Below are 23,520 nucleotides of genomic sequence, written 5' to 3' on the forward strand. Positions count from 1 at the left end.
TCAATAGAGCTAGTTAGGGGGCAGAAACCAGCTTGGTACGGGGAAAGAACATCCTTATCATCTATCCAAGCTTGTATTTTATTTTGTATCATTCTGCCCATCAGTTTTTGTGCCGAATCGATAAGGCTGATGGGTCTATAATTACTTGGTAAAGCCTTATCCCCTTTTTTGAAAACTGGGATGATCTCCGCTCCCTTCCATGAGACAGGTATTATGGCTCCTTGTGCTATGGAATTTGCAAGCCATACAAAATATTGGCACCAGTTATCCCGGTCAGATAAAAATACATCAGCCGGTATTCCATCAATACCTGGGGCCCTCCCTCTTGTCACCCCATCCAGTGCTGTATTTACATCCCCTATTGTGAAAACTTCTTCTTTATAAAATACCATAGGGGGGGGGTGAAACCCGAGGGAAAGGCTGCAAGAATATTGCGGCTTGAAAAAATCAATCCAAGATTCCTTTGCCACGTGATTTTTTGGGCATTCCGCTATTCCACCCCTATCCCATTTTATGATTGCCCAAAACTCCTTTTGCTTCTTAGCTGCACAGGCATTTTTTAGATCCAGCCACTGATTTTCATCCCACAACCTTTTTGCCCTAGCTTGTGCTTTTCTATAATCATCCCTGGCCTTCAGGACTTCTTCTCTGTTTTTACTCCTCAGCACCAAGCTTAATTTCTGTCGTGCTCTTCTACAGGATTGATCATACCATCCTTTCTTTGTTGGTGGATGTGCACCCTTTTTTTGCTTAACTTGCTTTAAGAAAAACCCCTGTAATTTTGAAAAAAACTTGGGGTGTGACTCTTCAATTTGTTTATTAAAATTGGGCTCATTACAATGATCCTGCAAACTACTAACCTCGCTCGCCACTGCCACCATTAAATCTTGCATTTGCTCTGGCTTATCTAGCAGTGTTGCCCACTTAACATGGCGTTGGTTATTAGAAGAGACAATGTCCAGGGGTGTAATACTCTTTCCCGATCTTGGCGCTATTACTCCTTGGTTTAGTTGGAAGAGCAAGCACAATGGGTTGTGATCACTCTCCAATCTGGATGTAACCCTCATGTCCACTAACATATGCCAGTCTCTGACATCTACAAGGATGTAATCTATCCGACTACTTGCCCTTATATTGTCAAAAGTATGGGCCCCCCGTTGGTCAGACGGGGTACGTCCATTTGCTGCCCTCAGACCCCTGGCCAGACACATGCTCTTTAACTGTACTGCCACCTCGGTCCATTTCTTTACCGGGGGCAAGTCTAGTTGAGGAACTCCCCATTTTGCATCCTCCTCTTGGGACATTTCACTATCCTCCTGGCCCAATGGTTTGAATGTGATATTCATGTCTCCCCCCACCAAAATTGTAATGTGCGGTGAGAGGAGTTCCAGATCATTATCTAGTGCAGCTACCACCTCTGAAGCTTTACCCCCGCTACTCCCCTAGCATATATATTGAAAAGGGCCATCTCGTGGCCATCAGCCCAAGTGATCACAATTGGCAATATATCACAGCTGTTAACTGATCTCGCTCTTATAGTACATTGCAATGATTGGCGTACCCATATAATTAACCCCCCTGAGGGCCGCCCTTTAGGATTCTTTTTTGCGGGGGTAAAAAAATTTAGGAACCCTTGCCGATAGATAGGGAGCACTGCCCAAGTTTCCTGCAGCATGATTACATCATGGAGCTCAATAAATTCGGACAGGTAATCAGGGTAGGCAGCCTTTTTTAGAGGGGGGCCACAGTTCCAATCATCCACCGGATGCACAACATATACAGAGTGGCGCAAGCGAACCAGGAGGGGACAAGGGAAAAAAACAAGACGTGGCAAGGCGCAATCCAAAGAGGAATTGATTATGAACATCTCAGACATTGTGTTAACCCCTACACAAGTAGCTGTTTTGAACAAGGGGATGTCGTTTGTGCCTACGTATCAGAGTAATGACTTAGAGACTGACATTTCCTTCTTTAAATTTATGAGGAAGTTGAGACTTAGATGGTTCTTTCATCAAATAGCCATGGAAAATCCAGAACCCGTGACAGAAACATCAGAGACTAAACAATTTAAACCCAAAAGCACATTTATGTCACCTATGTCACATAAGGCTTTAGATCTCTTCGAAACGTTGGTAAGGAAAGATTTTGCTGAATTAAATCATCAGAGGAAAACTAAAAGGAATCTGACTAGACAAGAAATGACGGCACTTAATGAATTGGCATCGAATGATGCACTGACCATAGTATCTGCGGACAAAGGCGGAGCACTTGTGGTGCTCAATACCGCCTATTACCATGAGAAAGTAGATCAACATGTGAAAGACACCAACACCTATATACAGTTAGAAATGGACCCCACAATGGAGTTTCAGACAGTTCTATCTGAGATTTTGAAAAGAGCGCTTGAGTTAGGGAGGATTGACGAACAAACAAGAAGGTATCTGACCACCGAATACCCATGTAGGCCATATATATATATGTTGCCTAAAATGCATAAAGACCCGGTAGACCCACCATTCCGACCCATTGTGGCGGGATGTGGGTCATTACATGAACCCGTAGGAAGGTATCTAGATTATTTCATGCAACCTTTGGTACAACAGTGGTCAACTTTTGTGCAAGACACTACAGATTGCTTACGGAAACTGCAAGGAGTGCCTATTTTTGATAACGAGGAAGTGTGGTTGTGCACGGTTGATGTTTCAGCCCTGTACACCTCAATCCCGCATATGGAAGGTCTGGAGGCAGCAGAGTGGATGCTATTGAGACATGACTATGAGGAGGGGCACAACATTTTTTTGCTTGAACTATTGCAATTTTGTCTATATCATGGATATTTCCAGTGGCAGAAATGCTTTTTCTTACAGAAGACGGGTACCTCAATGGGGTTTACCGGGGCACCCACGTATGCAAATATGTTCATGTCCAAATTTGAAGACACCCACATATTACAGAACCATGAATGGCAGCAATATCTAGCGTTATACTTAAGGTATATCGATGATATACTAGTTGTTTGGAAGGGCTCAGAAGCAAAGTTAAGAGCGCAACTCCATGAGCTGAATAATTGTCATGCTTTTATCAAATTCACCTACACTATCAGTTCGGCACAGATAAGTTACCTTGACATTTTGATTAAAAAAGAAGGAAATAAACTTGTTACAAGCGTTTTCAAGAAGCCAACTGACAGAAATAACGCTTTACACTATGAGAGCTTTCACTCAGATGCATTGAAAAGACACCTACCACTATCACAATTTATTCGGGCAAGAAGGATTTGTTCAGATGAAAAGCAAGGGTTTGAAACCATCAATAACATGCGCACTGATTACCTTACAAGGGGGTATCCGGCTGCTATATTAGATGAAGCTGAGAATAGAGTTAAAACCATGCCTAGGTCCACCATGCTAAAAAAAAGTGAGAAGAGCTCAAATAAGAGGGAAGTCTATGTACTTAAATTTTCCACAGCCGCAGCGGCGATAAAAAGATGTGTAATGAAACGTTGGGAAATAATCGAGCAAGAACCTGATTTCAAGCAGGTATTTTTAGATAAACCTTTATTTGCACATTCTAGATCACGTAATCTTAAGGAACTTTTGAAGCATAGGGAACATGAAGACACAGATCTAGGCCAAAAAGGCATGAGGAAGTGTTTTAACTGTGGACATTGTGGTAATGTAATGGTAGGCAATCTTTTCACTCACCCGCAAACAGGCAAAAACATTATGTTGAGACACACGTCTGATTGCAATTCGAGTGTTTTAATCTATGCAATCAAATGCCCATGTGGTCTGGTCTATGTTGGCCGTACCACCAGGAAAGTGAAGGTTAGAATAACCGAACATAAAAGCACGATACGTACAAAAAGTATGAAATCATGTTTGGCTGCTCATTGGCATGAGAGGGGGCATTCAATACCTCAACTAAAATTCACTGTGCTAGAAAGATTGGTGGAGAAACCACATGTTGACACAGCCAAAATGTTGGCACAGAGAGAAACACACTGGATCAAGTTCCTTAGGACACTGACGCCCTATGGGCTTAACGACAAAATTGAAATGATCTGCTTTTTATAATTTGTAATATTGTGCTGTACAATGTATGTTTAGGACTATATATGTTTTGTATTTAGATGGTATTGGTACTCATGCTCATAAAACCTCACGTTTCTTTGAGAAATAGGTTTTTTTTGAGAATAGGTTTTTTATTAAGTCGTTAGGCATTACTAATTTTTTCTTCTACAGTTTATTATTCTGAAGCTAGTTTACTTTGCCATCTTCGAAATGGGACTATTTTGTTTGAATTCATCGCAATTAGGCATCTCACGGGTGCCATTTTGAATGAGGATGTTTTTGGTTACAGTCCGTCTTTGATTTTCATGACGTATGACGTCAGACGCCATATTCAGGCGGCTCGCTCAGGGTTTGACCTAGCGAGAAAGCGGTGGATCTCGAGTGAACCCAAGAGTAATGCGCAGCGTTCTGTTTGTACAGAAAGAGGTAAGAATTCATGGCAGCGAGTTGAGAAGCAGTTTTCCGACTATACAACTATATAATATAACTAGTGGCTAAGGAGCTTTATGCCCTCATGTATTACAGAACGGAAAAGAAAATATCTTGAAATTGAAGTAGCACGGAGCGTTCTAACATTGGGGTCGAGGAGACCAAGTAAGTACTGGCTTTGTATGCAAGTTAGTGCAAGCTGAGTAGTAACGAGCTGAGGTTTCAAAGGTACCATTATGTTTTGTAGAAGAGAGTAGGACGGATGTTGGAGCTGGTCGTTTTCTCAGTTTAATTGATTTGACGAAGGTAGGAGCTGTGAACTTTTAAATGCATGGAATTTATGTTATGCTTTTGGTTATTATTGGATCACAGCTAGCATGAGGTGGTGGTAGCACTGGGTTGGTAGCACGTTTTTTCGGTTTAATTTAGGAGGTTGCAGGTGAACTTTTGTGAGCATGAATTCTCTAATACACACTAGATGTCTAAATGACATTAGGAGATTCTCTGGTTGTTGTTCATTAATAAGTTTTGGAATTTAAGGCATGTGCAATTGTAAATAGTGTATGTATTGGATATACACAAGATTTAGTTTTTGGTAATTACGTATAATCTTTTGTTATTTAGAATACATTCCCCTGACGAAGGTGCATACCGAAATGCATTGGGATATGTCAGTATTCGTTGAACTATGAAGATTTGTTTGAAAAACACAGACTGTCGCGTTTATGGATGAATGAGAAGAATAAAATCATTTTTGAAGAAAAGAAAAACGTCCATCTTGTGATGAGCATATAATTTGGGAATTGGTTTTGGCTTTCTGTTTGTTCAAAAAAGACTGTGGACATATGAAAATTTTGAATTTGTGATGAAACAGAATCTGTTTAATTTTTGTTAAAAGTGAATTGAATGTATGGTTGATCAATAGAAAAACAAAAATCACGTTATAGTGAATAAGTGAACAGTGCTTCCCACAACACAGGTTTCTGTGATTCATCAATCGCTCAATAAATTCGCACCATTCTGGAGACTCTAATTTGTTCAAAATTCCAGCCAGATTCCATGATAGGAGATTAAGACCCTCCTTGGCTGGACCCACCCTCTCTTGAGATAGCAGTATTTTTTGACTATGGGGAGGTTGGGTCAGATTTGGTGAGGGGCTGGTTGCCCAACTATTATCAAAGTAACAAATAGTAGGAGCCGAATACCCTGTAGTGCTAAGCTCAATCCTATTCCGTGGATATATACTCCCATCATGGGGTTTGATGACAGCGAACGAACTATGTTTAGTTACTCTCTTCTTGATAGTGTCAATCTCACCAGATAGCGTACCGCCTATTCGATCTTGGGCAGCACCCTCCATCCCGTTCAGTCAGTCACACTCATTTAGATCCGATAGGGCAGAAAATCTGTTTTCCAAGGGCATACCCCAGTTACTTTTTATGCCAAAGGACTTTCCCCTCCTTACCACAGTATTCCATTTTGTTCTCAATACTGTAGGATTTAGGGTATTACCTTTCCTGGCATAAAAAAAGTCTAATGTTAAGGGAACTATCTCAGTGGATCTGCGCTGGGGAGGATATATGTTAGCCAAAATATTTGGCAACACTTCGGGGTCTGAGAGATGTAACACCACACAGTCCCCTTTGAATTTTTTATTACCACCCCCGATCCATTCTACTCTTCTTGCCTTTACTACCTCATGTGCTAACTGGTCCATGCCCCCTGGAGAAAGGGCCATATTACGTGAAAGCCAATGCAATGATTTGTTTATCAGAGAAGTTGAATTCTCTCCTTGCCCAGGTTCCAAATGAGGGACATTAGCGAGAACCAATACTAGGGGAGAAGCCTCTACAATTAATTCTACTGATCCCTTCTCTATGTTGCAGTCTATGAGCCTATCCCTTTGCCCCAGCTCTTCATAAGCCCCACTGTTTACACCCAGTCCCCCAGTAGCCCCCCTCCCAGGTCATTGCTCAACGAGGAAATAGGGGGTATATTAACCATGGGTTCTAACCTACGCGCTGTCTGAATTTCTTTTGTCTCAACTCTAAGCGTCTTTTGTTTGGGGATATTTGCCACTTCCTGTAGTGTTTTTTGTAGGAGTCCCCCTAACCTGTTCACCTCTACAGTGAGATGGTCGATTTTGGTCAAGAGAGGTTTAGTTATGTTCTTAATTTTGGTGTCTAGGGCGTTTACTAATCTCTTAAATTGATCTTCGTCCAGTAATAACTTCCCTCCAGAAATACCCCTCTAATCCTCTCCAACCCTTTTAGGTGGAGAGGTATCCGGGCGTTTTTTACCTGAACGGAGCCCATCCCGTTTTGGGAGACTCTTATCCCCCCCCTTAGCAGCTCTAGGGGCTGGAACTGGTGCTGGGTGCTCATCTTCTAGTAATACTATTTCTTCGTCGGGTATATTATCAGCATCTGACTCAGCTAGGGCTACTATTAGCTGGGTTAATGAATTACTCTCATGGGTGGACTGCTGAATAACCTCATTGCTGGTATCAAGATCAGGTATATCAGAAGGCATATTTTCTAATGATGGAAATAAAGGGGAGGCACTCAAGCCCAAGGAGGATCTCCTATCATTATTTATTTTCGCTACAACCTGAACTAGGTAATTATCAAGAGTATTAACAGCTTGGGGTGTTTTAGATTTAGACATTTTGAGTGATTATAAGACTAGTTTCCCACAAGTGGCACCGTACAATATAACAAGTAGATAGCGTGTTATAAGTGAGGTTGAACAGAAATAAATATCAATAATTGCAGCGGAGGGTGTAGTCAAAAGTGGGAACTCACAAATAATATGTTGGGTAGCATTCCTGACCCAGTCCAGTGCCGGCCAGTCCCGGACTGTCACAGACTGTCCGCCCTTTGTCCGGGCTTCGTCCGGGCGTCCCGCTCGCGTCCCGCGGTACGCGGCACTGGTGCCGAATTTCACCCAGCTGAGGGGGGCGTGGCGGGGAGGTGCTCCTGGCCCAGGTGTCCTGTGGGGGTTGTAGTTTCCTGCCTCCTGTGTTGCAGCCTGGCCCCCTGCTACGAGCGTTTCCCGCGAAGCGGGAAACGCGAGAGGTGGTGTGAAGCGCTACCAACTAGCGCTACGGGGCTCCAGGCACTCAGGGACACAAAGCGCTTCTCCTCTTTAAATTGGCAGCAAAACGGACCTCTCCTCCAGGCAGGTAGTTGTTAGAAGTATTCCGCAGTCCCCCGCGCTGGTGCCGAATTTCACCCAGCTGAGGGGGGCGTGGCGGGGAGGTGCTCCTGGCCCAGGTGTCCTGTGGGGATTGTAGTTTCCTGCCTCCTGTGTTGCAGCCTGGCCCCCTGCTAGGAGCGTTTCCCGCGAAGCGGGAACGCGAGAGGTGGTGTGAAGCGCTACCAACTAGCGCTACGGGGCTCCAGGCACTCAGGGACACAATGCGCTTCTCCTCTTTAAATTGGCAGCAAAACGGACCTCTCCTCCAGGCAGGTAGTTGTTAGAAGTGTTCCGCAGTCCCCCGCGCTGGTGCCGAATTTCAACCAGCTGAGGGGGGCGTGGCGGGGAGGTGCTCCTGGCCCAGGTGTCCTGTGGGGGTTGTAGTTTCCTGCCTCCTGTGTTGCAGCCTGGCCCCCTGCTACGAGCGTTTCCCGCAAAGCGGGAAACGCGAGAGGTGGTGTGAAGCGCTACCCCGTAGTGCTACCAACTAGCGCTACGGGGCTCCAGGCACTCAGGGACACAAAGCGCTTCTCCTCTTTAAATTGGCAGCAAAACGGCAAAACGGACCTCTCCTCCAGGCAGGTAGTTGTTAGAAGTGTTCCCAATAATTGTCATAACCTTTGGTAACTTGCTGGACACACTGCTTACCTCTCAACCCATTTACATTTGGTAGACTGCACATTGTTGTAACTGGCATTCACCCAGCCACTAAACAAAATAGGTCTATAGACTTTAGTGGGGCCAGCTACTTTTTAAATCTTAAACACCCAGCAAATTTGGCACTCCAAATGAGTGCATGTGTTAGGTAGCTCTCCTATCCCATCCTCTCTCAAGAAGATTTCCATCCTTAGTACCCATTCCTCTACTTGCGGATTCTGGCCCCAACAGTCTCCTCGTTACTTGTTTATATTTATTATATTTGTTTGAGGCCCAGCAGCTACAAAGTACTTCTAAGCTGATGACTCTCTTATCTATGCTCATTGCAACCTATTTTAAATTTTTCTAAATACACTTTAAGTTACCATGTTAGATTGGTATATTAGGAATGGCCTCCTTAGTAATGATGCATGCATATGCACATGTCACAGTGCACACATGCTTCATGATCAATGCTTGCACATTATCATCCATATTATTGCAATGGGTTTTGTGTAATAGACAGTCGATTCTAAGATTGCCATCATATGTTCATATACATTTGACATACATGTGTGAATGCAACAAAAAGAAACAATGTGACGTTAATAGCTTCACATTTTAGTGCCAAGATCTATTTGCTTTGCAATGCTTGTTTTGGTTGTTGCCAAAATCAGTGTTTCTCTGCTTCATGCGTGGTATGCTATCAAAATCCGATATCTTTTTCCCATTGACCAAAAAAAGAGACAGTGATTGCGGAACAACTGCATGCACTCCTAGAAATTGAAAGAGGACTTGCTGAATGGATAAATAACTTAACTGGAGTCAGGTGTGGTAAACTGGTGATTTGCTGTGGTTGCTCATTTAGTATGCCACATATTTGCTAAAAATAGATTGGGATGTGGGGGTCCTAGTTATAGCAGAAAAGTATGTTCTGATATAGGACTTCAAACAAAGGATTTCATACATTACTAAGCCTGTGCATTGCTTCTCAGGATATGCTCTAATGAGACACAAGCAAGCAAAAACATTGTACAACAGAATTCATTAGAGGATTCTCTCATAATGCTGTTACATTGAATATAATCTCTCTCACCGTTTATTCAAGCAGAATTTTCGACACTTTGTAGGAACAATAGTATGGGACAATTAGGAAATCACTGGGTGGGTACAGCATTATGAGAAGCTCCCGTGAACACTCAAGGTCTTCTAGTGGAAGATTGCAATTCTTAATTTAGAACCGAGAAATAACAACAATTATCATATGGTGTGGGGCAGCGTCACTTCAAAATGGAAGAAAGTACACCTTTGTTTGAATTAGCACAAGTTTTCTTTTAGGCAGTTTAGAAGCTTTATAAGATGAAACAACGTTCACATTAGCATACCTTTAAGGTGATGAATTCATTGGGGTGAATTGTGAAGAACATTTTGCTATTTTGGTGATGGATAGAGCTCGCAGTTTGAGTTAGTGCGTGCTCTTTCTTAAAACACAGTTCTCATGCTATTTTTGGTGGCTCTTCACGCACTTTTTGGATGCCTGTAGTGCTTGCCTTTTGCGTAGTTTCTTCAGCAAATTATTTTGTAAATATTTGCACAAGCCATGATCCACTGCATTTTGTTCTCCATTGTGAGGATATTTTATTTGTATATCATTTTGTTCTGAAACATAATTAGTCTGTGTTTTCTTTCTATCCAGTAAACAAACATATTTAATACAAAAAATATTTTTGCTAGATTAATATTTGCTGTTTAATGGGGAACATGAGGAATCGCGATAAAGGAAAAGGGGATGTGGTGATAGAGTTGGAAATTGGGATCCCTCAGGCGTTGAAGCTCGTAAAACCATCTAGAAACAAAGTGCCCGAATCTTTGATTGATTAAGTGAACCAACATTGCTAGAGGGCTATATCATGTAAACAGATACCTAGAACCTTCATAAAATACAACGGGCAAAACCTTAAATCATCCTCGTTTCACAATATTTAATGTGAAACCTCACACACACATGGTTTGCATCATCTACGTCCAGAATTGTTTATTTGCTTCAAATTATCAGCCTACAATGGCTCCAGTCATGGACATCCTGCTGGGCTCTGGAGTGGTGTCTATTGGCCACACTGGTCTGAAACACTTCATAGCAATCATTTGTAGCAGAAAAGTCCAGGAAGAGAAACATTGAGGCATGAAGACATAAATGAGGTGACATCACCATCCACGCCCATCTAATCACTCTTTGCCCAAAGGGCATGACATCATCGAGGATTTCGACTCAGTCCCCAAACACCAACATGCAACTTTATGTGAGGTCTTTACACCCTACCCCCAATTCAATCCATTGAGAAAGACTTGTCGATGAAACAAGCTAATATTACTCCTGAACAAAGATGTCAGATTTTGTGCAGTAATTATATATTTGTGTGAACTGATATTACAGCATTAAACGCAAGATCGCATGCCCTCTTAGAGAGCCCTGAACACCTTCCTGTATTGCTAATTAGCATTTCCCAGCTTCACCTCTTGGCGCTAGTGTTCTATATATAATGGGCTCTTTTGCCCGCGCCAAGAAATCTATGTCTGCTTAATGTGTTAATGTTAAGCTTAGTAACTTTCAAATACTAATGCAGTTTCAAATGGTGTTGGCTCACCTCTCCCAGGAAATGTTTAAATGGCTGTAACTTCCCTTAAATGGATAGAAGCACAGAGGATGGAACATGCTTTTTGGTTAAATAAACTTAATATGCTAAATTATAAACAATTGAGACTAATAATAGCTTCCATGGAATTACTGCTCTAAACTTTCTCTCCCTGGGTGTCAAACGAGACCCGCTCAGTACTGCTGCAGCACAAGAAAAAGTGAAAAGTCAGCACGTGGGATATCTTTAGGTCTCGGCTCAAGGTGACCTGTGGCTGTGGCTCACGAAGCACAGATAATGATGGATTGTCTTGTCCCCTCCCCCTCATTCCGAACTCCCCACCCACACTGTGCAGTGCAAAATCAATAGCCAATTGGAGCTCAGGGTTGCGTGTGATCATTGAACAGCAGTTGCCCAAACCCGGGTTATGAGTTATATAGATTGCAATATATCCAAACAGGTACTGGCGGGTATGATGACTCACCTCACTCACAGTTGTGAAATGTGCCTCGCAGGTCTGTCTCCCTCTTCAGTGCAGAGATTGTCAGTCCCCGTGGCTCCCTAATGGACTCATTTTGTCAAGTATCCCTCCACACAGATCCAAACAGCTGAGCCATAATCTTGCAGTTCAACATTAAAAGCCTCGCCCCTTCTTTAAGCAGCAGATTTAAATCTTCCCTCCCAGAAGGGGTTCACTTGTGGCCTAGATTCGGTACCTCTCTGCAGAGGGGAGCATCACCTTCGCAGGTCCCGTCCTGGTCAGGCATCCTGCTGATGCTGCAGTTTGTTCAGAAAACCAGCAGAATACAAAGAACTAGTCTTGGACGGACAGTTCCTAACCAGTACAGGCCCTGGCAAAGTCAATAGGTCTTGCAATAGCAAGAGCTTTTGGCTTTGCCAATGTGCTTTAGCCATGTTGTACACCAGAGGGGCTAAAAGTTAGTGACATAGCAGAGAGTGACGTTGAATGGAATGGCATAGAGTGGAGTGCTGAAGAGTGTTTTAGAGTGTAATAGAGTGGTGAAGAGTGTTGTGGAGTGTCATGAAGTGTTGTGGAGTGTCGTGTCATGGAGTGTCACAGAGTGGTGCAAAGTGGAGGGGCATAGAGTTGAGTAGAGTGTCGTAGATGAGAGTGCCATCAGACAAATTTGGCGAATCCTGTTCTCCAATGTTTTCTCTCCCCTGTGGGGTGCCACAAGGATCCTCCATCAGTCCGACTTTATTTAATATATACGTGTCGGAGCTGGTCAGGGTCATTAAAGATCTAGGGATGAGAATAACCTCACATGCCAACAACACCCAATTGGTGTTGGCGGTACATAACGATGGAATACAAGTGGCGGCCAGCTTTCAGGAGGGAATGCTAGCTATTAGCTCCTGGATGGCACGTAACTGCCTAAAGTTAAACTCTGATAAAACGGAGGTAATGACTTTTGACAGTTTAACCCCTAGTTGGTCCTCTGTGTGGTGGTCAACCGATCTGGGACCTCCGCCCCAACCAGTCACTAAGGTCAGGAATCTTGAGGCTATATTCGACGAAAAGCTCTCGTTTATTCACCACGCGAATGCGGTTGTATCCTCATCCTTCTATACTCTTAGAATGATAAGGAAGCTTCTCCCTTTCCTTCCCGCTAGTGCAGGAAAGACTCTCATGTGTACGCTGGTTATGGCAAAGATCGACTATTGTAATGATCTCTTTCTGAACGGTCAGGAGAGAGTTTTAAACAAGCTGCAATTAGCTCAGAATTCAGCAGCAAGGTTGCTTTCCGGCACGCATAAATTTAAATCAATCTCCCCAGTCATTCGCCAACTACACTAGCTACCAATCAGAAGCCGAACCAAATTCAAAGCTTTATGTATAACATATAAGGCAATCAACAACTCTGGACCAGAGTTCTTGAAAAATGCACTCTGCCTGTATATACCCGCCAGATCCCTCCGCTCTTCTTCTGCATGCTGCTTAACCATTCCACGCTCAAAGAAATCATCATGGGGGGACAGATCATTCATAGTTGCTACCGCTAAATTGTGGAATACCCTCCCTCTACACATCAAGGCCAGCCCATCTCTCCTGACATTCAGGAAGTCGGTAAAAACATGGCTGTTAAACCAGTAAGCACTCTTCTCAACCTATGTTCTATTATCTTCAGCGCCGAGACACCTCGGGGTATTTGAGCGCTATTAAAATTTCATAAATAAATAGAGTGTCTTTGAGTGAAGTGGCATATGGTGGAGTGATGTAGAGTGGAGCTGTGGAGTGGAGTGGAGCAGTGTCATAGAGTAGAGAGGAGTAAAATAGAGTAGAGTGGAGTAGAGCGGAGTAGAGTGTTGTAGAGTTGAGTGGCATAAAGTGTAATAGTGTTGTAGAGATGCATAGAGTAGAATAGAGTGGCATAGAGTGGAGTAGAGTGTCATAGAGTCTTGTAGAGTGAAGTGTCATAGAGTGACGTGGCGTAGAGGGAAGTGGCATATTGTGAAATGTCATAAAGTGGAGCCGCTTAGCGCAGAGCGGCACAAAGTGTTGTAGAATGGAGTGGCGTGGCACAGAATGAAGTAGAGTAGACTATCATAGAGTGGAGCGGCGTAGAGAGGAGTGTCATTGAGTGCCGTGGAGTAGAGTGTAGTAAAGTGTAATAGAGTGGAGTGTTGTAGAGTAGAGTGTCAGAAAGTGGAGTGGAATGGAGTGGCATAGCATAGTGCGAAGTAAAATGGCGAAGAGTAGAGTAAAGGTTCAGAGATTGGAGTGGCATAGCTTGGAATGACATAGCATGGAGTAAAGTGGCATGAAACGTGTTAGATTGACACGGCATAGAGTGGCGCAGAGTGGAGTGTGATAGAGTGGTGACAAATGGAGTGGAGTGACACAGAGTGCAGTGACATAGAGTGGAGTTTGCATGGTGTGGTAGCGAACTGCCATTACAGACAACCCATTTTCAATTGAAATGACCATTACATTTGTACATACCATTTTTTTGATGAAACAATACAAATCAAAACAATAATGTGTGGAAATGGCATCACCTAGTGTATTGATTTGTTTAGATCAAATTAAAATATGTTTCCACCACACTTCAGGATTACAAAAAATGCTTTTCAATTGTGCTTTCCAAATTCTGAGATATTCAGAAATATTTGCACAGTTCATTTACAGACATTTAAATGTTGTTTTTGTGCTATAAAAAGATCTTTCCTTTCTCACCCCTAATGCCCAGAAGGATTGTCACATAAATCCTCTCATTTTGAAGTCAGAGAAAGAAAGGTAAAGACCTACCCCCCTCAGAAGAAAGAGCCTGACATTTGACCTCTGTTTTTGAATGCATAGCAAATGTAACAAGATAATAATAAAATGTAAAGGTTTATCTACAAAAATTGAGCACTCATGGAAGAATACAAGAAGCGAGTCAGAGAGGTGGTAAGCAGGCAATGTTCCACGGAGGGCAAAGACATGCTGGACGGTCTCAAATAAATAAAGCCAGCAAATAGAAAGCAAACAAATGTGAGTTACAATGCCAATGTCAAGCAATGAGTGGAATGCATTCTTAGGGAAGATTGTCAATGTCCCCAAGAAGTATTTTCACAACCAGACAGCTGTGCTGTCTGGTAGGCTTCAACCCTAAAAAGAGGCTCTCATGGGAAACTAAATATCGATAAAATATTGTACCCTGTTTAAAACGTGAACATTTGTTTGCTTTTCCACAAAGGAGGTGAAGAGCAGGATTGTACCTGTTGGTGCAGTACTAAGTCTGATTTGCATAAACGCGATGCCAGTCTTCAATGAGAGTTTGAAGAAAAATATGCTAGACTGAGATTTGGGTGGAGTAATTACCGGTGGCTGAGATTGATTCAAGCATTTCACACATTATATTACTTTTTTCTCAGTAATGTGAAAGCACAGGTCTGGAGTATTTTGTCATTTGTGATCTGAAAATCACCTGGCAATCTTAGCTAATCACGCTGATGTCACTGACTTGTACAAGGAAAGTCAGGAGTGTTGTTATCTTGGTGACACAGCTGGTCACGCGTTCAGCTGCTAGCCCCGCCCGCACAACATTGCTTAAACTCCCTCGCCTCTTCACCGCCTTTGGGATTCTCTGCGAGTTTAGGACCGGGTGAACCCATTGCTACTTGCTGCCTTTGGGAGAGCTGTTTTCAGACCCGCACCTCGCCGCACCTGCTTCGCGGGTGCCGCTTTGTGGATTTGGTCACCGGTGGGAGCCGCTGTTCATTGCTGGAGTCGTGACTGCTGACTGGGGGGCGAGAGGGCTAGTCTGAAGAACGCGCCGAACGCTGCAGGGACTCCAAGTTCCAGGAGTCCCTGCCTGACACAGCTGGTCACGCGTTCAGCTGCTAGCCCCGCCCACACAACATTGCTTAAACTCCCTCGCCTCTCCACCGCCTTTGGGATTCTCTGCGAGTTTAGGACCGGGTGAACCCATTGCTAATTGCTGCCTTTGGGAGAGCTGTTTTCAGACCCGCACCTCGCCGCACACGCTTCGCGGGTGCCGCTTCGCGGGTGCCGCTTCTTGGATTTGGTCACCGGTGGGAGCCGCTGTTCATTGCTGGAGTCGTGACTGCTGACTGGGGGCGAGAGGGCTAGTCTGAAGAACGCGCCGAACGCTGCAGGGACTCCAAGTTCCAGGAGTCCCTGCCTGACACAGCTGGTCACGCGTTCGGCTGCTAGCCCCGCCCGTGGTATCCTCAGATGCTATATCTTAGACCTCGACCTCCGCTACGCGGGAGCGTCGCCTGGAGAAGCCCGGGACAAGGACGGGCCCTCTGAGGCCCTCAGAGGCACGAGGAGGCCAGGTTGGGCCTATACCCTAATACGTTGCAAGGGATTATTTGGGTATACTCTTTGGTTGTTTATTCGTCATGGCCGCGACTCTTGACAAATCCACACCCGTGAATGTAGGGGGGATCAGTAAGGTTACACTAGATAATTACTTTTCTAAGGTTGTCTCAGATTTAGATAAGGAGAGCGCTTTAGCCGAGTGTAGGGCTGTGCGACGTCGCTCGATTGAATCTATGAAAAGTAGATCTCCCTTAGACTTGCTGCATCATACCATCTCACTTGATGCAAGTTCCCACATTGAAAATGAGGACCCCTTATCCACAGATAGTGTCCCTATACTTTTGAGAGACACGCCATCTCTACTTGATACCTCTAACACCTTGTACACGAATAATGTATCCCTCCCTAGCAATTACATCATAGGAGTAGATGTGATAGCTGAGCCACCTTTATTAGTAGTTGAGACCATAAAAAAAAAGAACGTTAGGAAGCCAGCTGCGTCCAACGTTCATGGTCCGCCACCAAATAAAAGAAGAAAGAGGGTTGGTGATCCACAAAGAAGCAAGATCAGCCACTCTGACTTTGGTAAAACCATAAAGGCTACTGTAATAACTGCATCTAACTGAAAGGCCACTGCAACAACTGTTCCAACTTTAACGGCTTCCACGGAAACAGTACTAATTCCAAAAGCCCCCTTATTGACTGCACCAACTCCATCAGGTTTAGTTACTCCTCTATGCTGCCGTCTAATGAAGCATTGTCTGCTGTTCCTCTTGAAAGTATTGAACACTTAATTAGGTCATTTATGTTGCCCATAATAGAGAGGTTGAAGAGGGTGGAGCAACGGCTGGGGAATCTGGAACTGGCTTTAAGTAACAATGCTGGGTTACCTAAGGTCCTTGTGAAGCCAGTACCATCCCCCGCAGTTATAGTACCATCTCCTACCCCTGCTGCCCATAAGGGCACTAATAAAATTAGTAAACCTATGAACCCTAAACAACACAGGGCAATACCCCCTAAATCAGCACAACAATCAGTATTGCATGTTGCTAGTGAAGCTCTGAAGGCAGGGAATACATTTTCCTCAGGAAACACGCGAGATGAGAGCGGAATTACCAGTCCAGTTAGGGCAGAGAAGCTTAGGGGGCGCCAAGTTGAACTACCCCCGGAAGCAGTTCCGTTTGTGGTTGTGCTTACGGGAGTCCCGACACTAGAGGATGGCAGGAGGGAAGGGTTTTCTCAGCTAAAAAATAAAACTATGCATTGGCTTAGTCAAAATCGACCACTTCCTTTTAATACCGATGGTGTGATTCTGCATGTCCGACGACTCCCCTGGTTGGGAAGTAGAGTGAAAGATATAAAGGGGGATCTAATTGTCATCAACTTTAGAGATCCTGGAGTTGTTAGATATATTCTAAACTGGACTCCAGGAAACGCTGGTAATTCCATCGTTCCATGTGACCTGACCTATTTTTATCCAAGATCTCTAGTGACCCCCATAATCTACCCTGCCCGCAGACCACATCATCTATACCATCTAACAACCGGTATATGATGCATGCACCTAATTTTATGACTGTTGAAAATGCACTTGGGTGGGATACCGTACCTTCCAGGAGCTATAGAAACGGAAATAGGGGGATGGACCATCTGCTAGGAAATAGGAGGATGGAGCATTTGTTACCATTTACCCCGCTGGAAGTCGCAAATAGATTCGATGCCTTTTCAGGCTTTGATGACTGCGATTGACAAACGGGGCACCCTATTAACATGCCATCGACTACTGAGTACCAAGATGTAAATGCTAAATTAAGCCCCTTAGTTCAAGTTCTGGCACCAGAACAAACTATCTATCCCGCAATTGCCATTTCTTCTGATGACCTACATCCACTGAATTGTGAGCCTGAGCTGGGGACAGATCCTAGCCCTTTTGTTATCAATGACCTCTCTGGTTCCTTGGATTGTGAACCAATTAAGCAAGACTAGTTGGTTGCACAGGTCAAAATCCTCTCTTGGAACGTGGCGGGTCTTAAGAGCAAATTGCCAATTCCAGAGTGGGGCTCCTTTATGGCTTTACATGATATTTGTATGTTGCAGGAAACCTGGGCGTTAAAAGAAAGTGGGGCTCAGGGTTTTGCAACATACAATGTCTTGGCAAGTTTGGGTGAGAGGGATAGGCCCTCGGGTGGGCTGTCCATATGGGTTGGTACGCACCTGGGAGTTACGGCATCACAAATTCCAACTAATTCACTGGATGTCCAGTATGTATTGTTGAGTTTGACAAATGGGCCAAACATTGCTTTGATCAATGTATACTCAAGGCCAGTTAAGCGGGGCCTTGAGTCAGAGGCTATTAAAACCTTGTTAACCCTCATTCAGTCGATTGACTCCTCCACCGTGTTAATCCTGGGTGGAGATTTTAACTGTCACTTCGAGCCACTGATAGACTCGAATTTGGGTGACCCGGATGAGGTTGATCTGTTGTGGGCCATCCCTGAGCCATTGACTACCCAGGTCAAGGCATTGACCCCTCTAGTTCTGCAATTGCAGTCATTTGCATTAGCGACATCACTACGAGCATGTACCGGGAGGGTGGAGCCTGATAGACCAGGGAAAGACACTTTTAATCGATTAAAACTTGGTAACTCAGTAATCGATTACATTTTCATAGAGGCCACGCACTGGGATAGGTTACATGAGTTCAGGGTCATTGAAAGATCTGATAGTGACCATAATGCCTTGGTCCTGTCACTTAAACCGGGGAGCTTTGGGTTGAAATGCCAAACCCCGGTTGATCATTGCGCCACTGTGCCTTTAATAATAACAAACTGTAGGCGTAGGGTTAAATGGCCAGACCTCCAGATGTCCACTAGTAAACTTGCTGATCTATATGAGACTGTTATTCCGCTTATTGAAGACATGGGGAAATTTGGTCATCTGGGTAGGGCATCTGAAATACACATTCATTTGGTTGCCATACTAAAAGATACCTTTTACCCCGTGAGAAGGGCAAACCAGCCCCGAACCAAGATCTCTCGATGGTTCAATACCTCCTGTCGGAAGGCCAAAAAGGCCCTTCTTACAGCAATAAAAACTAATAATAGGGAGGTAATCAGGGCCCATCGCGTCATGTATAAAACTGCAATTTGTGATGCCAAGAAGGAATGGGAGGCCACTAAGTGGGAGGAATTGGGATCTGCACTTAGATCCAAAGACTCCAAATTATTCTGGTCCATTGTCGCAACTGGAATTTGTGGGCATACCCCCGCACTTGCTCCAAATATTGTCCCTTCAATCTGGGAAAGCCACTTTTGTGCTCTCTATGGCACCTCTGAGTTTGATCAAATGCCTGCTAGTACTCTTGAATCCCAGCAACCTCAAAGTTTCAGTAGGGCCGAAGAGCGGGGACGGTTAAATGCAGTCTCCTCATGCCCTGCCCCAGCTGAACTTTTCACCCTGACTGAGGTAGAGACAGGTATAGGTAAACTGCTTCCTAATAAGGCTCCAGGTTTGGATAAATTGCCAGGGGATTTGTTTAGGATGCAATCGAAAATTTGGGCCCCCTATTTGGTTGTTCTATTCAATGGCATTCTGCAGGGAGACGACCTGCCCCCTACTTGGTTAGGAGCCGAAATCGTGCCTATTCTAAAAAAGGGCTGCCCATTAACCCCCTCTAATTATAGACCCATCAGCCTAATTGATACATCTCAAAAGCTGATGGGAAGGGTCATCCTTGATAGGATTCTTGGGTGGATCGAGGAAAATGGGATATTGTCTATACTCCAGGCAGGCTTTAGGTCCGGCACCTCCACCCTAGATCAGATATTTCGCCTGCAGGTCTTGTACTGGAAAACAGCAAAGGTGGAGGGTGGTAGCCTCTACCTTGTGTTCGTGGGCCTGCGGGCAGTATTTGATCTAGTGCCGCGTGAAAAGCTGTGAAGAGTATTAGCAGACCTGGGCCTTCCGCCCTATTTGTTAGCCATTCTTTCTAGGCTTCATGTAAACAACTTTGCCCAGGTCAGGTGCAGTAGGCATGGCGAACTCACAGATCAGTTCCCTGTCCCAAAAGGAGTTCGCTAAGGGTGCGTGTTGGCACCAACGTTATTCAGCCTCTACATAAATGGCCTTGTGGAACATCTGAATGCTGTGGTCAATAACGATGCCCCTAAACTGGCTACAGGTAGAGTGCCCGCTCTGATGTTCGCAGACCACACTTTGTTGCTGTCTAGAACATCATCGGGCATTCAAAAAACACTTGATGGCTTTGTGGAGTTTTGCGACCTTCGGGGATTAGAAATCAACTTAGGAAAAACAAAGTTTATGATTTTTAACCCCCTAAGCGCGTATGCCCAAACCCTGTTTTACATGGTACCCCCCTTGAAAGGGTAAAACATTTGTTTATTTGGGTGCCATCTTGACCGAGAATTTTGATTGGAATATGCAGATAGCTAAATCTACACTCAAGCTATCCCAGTTAGCGGGGGCAGAAGTAAAGTCTTTAGGGAGTCTACTTTTAGGCCGGTGTCCCCAGCCTTGGAGATATATTGTCACCAGGCTAGATCGGCAGCAACTTATGGGGCTGAACTCTGGGGGCACAAGCAGATAGCGAATCTCAAAAAAGTGGAGCAGTCTTTTGTTAGAAATCTAGTTGGGCTACCATCTAGTACGCCTCTGATCCCTCTTAGATTTGATCTTGGCATGCTACCAATAGAGGAGATGACAAGTGCTAGAACAATTATGTACTGGAAGAGGTTGTGGTCAGTCCCTGAATTGGTTGCGTACAGAGCGGAATTCTCTGAGATTTGCTCCCTTCTTAAAAACAAAAAGATCCTTTGGCTCCAGCACATCAGTGCTGTTAGCACCCGCCTAGGTTTTCCTGAATTGTGGGAAACCCCTGAGATTTTTTGCCTCGGGATATCTAAGAATGAACTCCTTTCTCAGATACGTATGTTAAACTACCAAACATTAATGAGCTCTGTATCACTGGGCAGGTTGACATCCGAGTTCCTCCTAGTTAAACCAGAATCTAAAGTTGAGGAATTCATGGACCTAGTTGAACCCCGAGTTGCTCGAAAGCTATATCTACAGTTAAGGCATGGCACCCTTCCCATTAGGTCCTTTACATCTAAATGGTTAAAATCTAACAGTGAAGTTTGCCCTGCATGTAGCTATAAAACTGAGAACGTAACCCATGTATTGTTTTTCTGCCCTGCCTATTCTGCAATTCGAAAACGCTGGTTGATACCTATTTGCAAGAATTTGGGACTTTTGCATCTCACACAGGCCTGTAGGATATTGACCCATGACACTCATCCTCCCATTGTGTTTGCGGTTGCTCGTTGTTTATTTAACATGTGGCGTAGGAGACAAACTTTTTTAGCTTAATTGCTGTATAGACTGTTTTAAATGTTTTGTATTGCGATAACTTTCAGTTTAATTCCTTCTTAAACATTTTATGATTATTTATTCTTTTAATGTCTGTGCTGATGTATTCTATATGCACTTTTTATGGTCTTTCGACCGAAATAAAAGTTATCAAGAAGGAAGCAGGTTATCTTGGTGACATGGTGTCATTTTGTAGACCTGGATTCATCTCAATTACTGTTTCATCTTAATACTCACAACCACCACACTAGGACTCATCCTAGTTATGGTATGTTCATAGTCCTATCCAGAAAGGCATTCATGCTGCTTTCATAAGTCATAGAGTGGTATTGATTCCACAGCGTTTTCCTTATCATAGACCCCAAAAAAGCACCATTTCACCATGCCAAGCAATTTTTGGCATATGGACAGAAAGCATAGGCACCAGAAGTAGAAGTGCCGCAGCACTTCCACAATATCCTTGCTGGAATTTAAAGATGACTTTATATTTTGTTTTATCACATTTGCTGTGCGATCAAAGACAGGTCAAATGTCAGGTCTTAAAATGTTGTAGGGTGATCTATGGGACAATCTTCTCTCTGTGAAAGGAAAGTATGTGTGATATTGTTTCCGTCAAACACAATTTAAATACCTATAACTGAACAATACAAATATTTCAAAATAAGTAAACAGCTAGGAAATAACAAATGAAGCCTTTTTCGTAATTTTGAAGTGTGAAGGAAACAGATTTTAATAGGATCAAAATAAATCAACACACTTTACTTGCTAATGCACAAATGTCAAATATTCACTAAAAATCAGTTTCCACACATTGTCATTTGCAGACTATACAGTTTTATCAATACAACTGTATTTTGGTGCAAATGTAGTGTTCATTGCAATGGAAAATGTGCTGTCTGGAAATATATTACTAAAGCATGGTGTATACTCTCATACCTTGCTTTAGTAATATATCTTTGACAGTGTGCTCCTAAATGCAACACAACTACATACTACACACTCGTCACTCTCCTTGTGAATGGGCGTGGCTCAGTTGCAACACGTGTTCTTTTTGTGTTAAGAATCCCTATGAGTGCAGAGATGTAACACTGATGGCAGCACCCCCAGTCAGAAAATTGTTCCAACATACCTGGCAGACACTGTGGGGTAGCTGGCTCTGTAAATAAAGACTTTAGAGTCCAAGACCCATAAACTTCATTCACTAAAGTAAAAGAGTCCAGAGACCAATCGGCTCTCAGTATCGGCTACATATAAAGTATGCCTTCTTCCTTATCAGTTGCAAAAGAACAACTGATGGAAACAAGCATCCTAGGACTGTTTTCGGGGTTTCACCCCACTTCCGCCATGATAGCTTGATTCCAGTGGCATGGAGAGCACGGGACCGACATATGGGCATACCCGTCCCACTCGGGGTGACAAATGCAAAAAGAATAACTGATGGACAGAATGCAGAACAATGTCATACATTCACCCCAGTACAGCGATCTGGGCCTAAATCCATCATTTGTTTGCTCACCATGCCACTCCAGTTTGGACCCAGCCATATGAAAATCAGTCTTGACCCTGTGCACAATGGGAACAGTCTAGTCCGAACTGCCCGGCCAGGTCCTCACTGGACCGGAAACAAGCATTGTAGAACCGGTTTTGGGGTTTCACCCCTCTTCAGCCAGGATAGCTTCATTCCAGTGGCATGGAGAGCACAGGACCTACGTCTGGGCATACCCGTCCCACTCGGGGTGACATATGCAAAAAGAACAACTGATGAACAGAATGCAGAACAATGCCATACATTCACCCCAGTACAGAGATCTGGACCTAAATCCATCATTTTTTTCTTAACATGCCATTCCAGTTTGGACCCAGCCATATGCAAATCAGTCTTGATCCTGCGCCCAATGGTGAAACCCCGAAACCGGTCCTAGGATGCTTGTTTCCTGTCCAGGGAGGACCTGGCTTTGCAGTTCTGGCTGGACTGTTCCCATGAGGCACAGGGTCAAGACTGATTTGCATATGGCCAGGTCTAAACTGCTGTGGCATGGTGAGCAAAAGAATGATGGATTTAACCCAGATCTCTTGACTGGGGGTGAATGTTTGATTTGTTCTGCATTCCGTCCATCAATTGTGTGTCTTTTGCTTTCTCACCCTGGGTGCGCCAGGTATGGCCAGATGTGGGTCCCGGGCTCACTGTGCCACTGGAATCAAGCTATCCTGGCTCAAGAGGGGTGAAACCAAGAAAACGGTCCTAGGATGCTTGTTTCCAGTCCAGGGAGGACCTGGCTTTGCAGTTCGGGCTGGACTGTTCCCATGAGGCACAGGGTCAAGTCTGATTTGCATATGGCCAGGTCTAGACTGGGGTGGAATGGTGAGCAAAAGA

The sequence above is a fragment of the Lissotriton helveticus genome, chromosome 3_1 (genome assembly GCF_964261635.1).
Source record: "Lissotriton helveticus chromosome 3_1, aLisHel1.1, whole genome shotgun sequence".
NCBI lineage: Eukaryota > Metazoa > Chordata > Amphibia > Caudata > Salamandridae > Lissotriton > Lissotriton helveticus.